We start from the raw sequence: 1879 nt of genomic DNA, 5'->3' as shown, positions 1-1879 counted from the left end.
TCTTCTTCCAGTTTGTTAAGAGGAATGACTTCAAGGAAGGAGAAGTTTCAGCTATTATCCCCTGTCTTGGTCTCCTTTCAGCAAGCTTTCTTTTGAAATTGGCTTGATTGAGCTTGCTTGCTTGATCAGGGGTAGGATTGTTTGCAGTTGACCTTTTCTTGAATGTTGTCCTTGATATCTTGGTCACAATCCTCTTCTTGGTGTTTTTGTCAATTGCCTTCACTTCCTTGAGTCCAAGTCTTGGTGGTTGTGTAATTGTTGGAGTTTTGTCTTCATCAAGAGTTCCTTGCAGTGATGGTTCAATGACCCCTTCCTTTATGTGATTTTCTGCTTCACTTGAGTTTGACTTCTCTTGAGTGTCTTCCTCCCTTTCTTCTTCATGATTTTCCATTAATGCCTCTGGGAGGGAATCTTTATGTTTCATTGTCACCTCAAGTGGTTCTTGTGAATGTAAAAGTTCAGGATCAAATGCCTCCTCCACCTCATTTTTCATTAAAATTTTGCTTGACACAGAGGCTTCCTCATCTTGTCTTTCCACTTTCTTCGTTGCACTCAACAATTGAGCTATGTGCACTTCCATGTTTGTGAAGAAGTTCTCTTTTCTTTTCCAGGATTTCTTTTCCTCCTCCCAACATCTTTTGAGCATGGACTCAATCCTTGAGAGTCCTTGGCTTGTGGAAGTTTGTGTTGGTTGTGAGTCATGGGATGGATTTTGTGTTGAGGCATAGTTAATTGATGAAAAATTTTCAAATGAGAAACTGGGAAGTGAGGGTGGATAATTTTTCATGTGATTTGACTGCTCAGAATTTGCAGTTTCTTGGTGATACTCCCATCCACCATGAGGATAATGATATGAATCATTTTGTGGTGGTGGTTGGTATCCCTTATAATTCTCTTGCTCATCTTGGGGTTATGAAGCAAATCTCCATGGATTGGAATGCTCAGAATTTGTGTCTTCCTGGTGATATTCCCAACCATAATTAGAATACTGACTTGAATCATTGATATTTCCAACCATCATTAGAATAATGACTTGAATCATATTGTGATGGTGGGCAATATCCTATGAAGTTTGGTTGATTAAAAGATGAGGTGAACTCCATTTGAATTTTGCAAAACACAACACCATTGAAAATTGAAAGTCATGTCACAGAGACAGAATTTCTTAGTGAGGCAAAAACACAAACACCTTGGTTTCAACTTAGAACAGAGAACAAAAATAAAAAAAATGCTTGATCTAGACTTCTCACCCACTTAATCATTGTTGGTCAAAATCAATCCCCGGCAACGGCGTCAAAAACTTGATGGTGTTTTTGCGGAAAAACGAATTTCCAACACACAAATCCAACCGGCAAGTATACCGGGTCGCATCAAGTAGTAATAACTCACTTAGAGTGAGGTCGATCCCACGGGGATTGATGGATCAAGCAACTTTAGTGGGTGATTAGTTTAGTCAAGCTAACATTGAAGTGAATTGTGTGAAGTTGATCAACAGAAAGTAAATTGCAGGAATGATAAAGTTGCAGAATGTAAATGGGCAGAAAACTTAAAGAGCAAGAAAGTAAAATAGCTAAAACTTAAATTGCAAGAAAAGTAAATTGCATGAAAAGTAAAGGGGCTGGGGTGCTGGAAATTAAAATTTAACAAGAAAATGTAAAGAGCATTCAAGCAGAGAGCTAGAATATGAAATGGGATGCAGCAGATTTCAAATAGAAAAGTAAAAATGCTTGAAAAATTCAAAATAGAAAGCGATGCTTAATTTGCAGCAATTTAAAAGAATGTTGAAGATCTCAGGGAATCAATGAGACTAGAAAACAAGTCTAGATCTCAATTCCTTCCTTGATCAAAGTAGAAAGCAGATTGAAGAAGAAAGAAAGAT

The sequence above is a fragment of the Arachis duranensis genome, chromosome 9 (assembly GCF_000817695.3).
Source record: "Arachis duranensis cultivar V14167 chromosome 9, aradu.V14167.gnm2.J7QH, whole genome shotgun sequence".
In the NCBI taxonomy this organism is placed as follows: Eukaryota; Viridiplantae; Streptophyta; class Magnoliopsida; order Fabales; family Fabaceae; genus Arachis; species Arachis duranensis.
The sequence above is the reverse complement of the archived record's forward strand: the minus strand, read 5'-3'. Positions refer to the sequence as shown.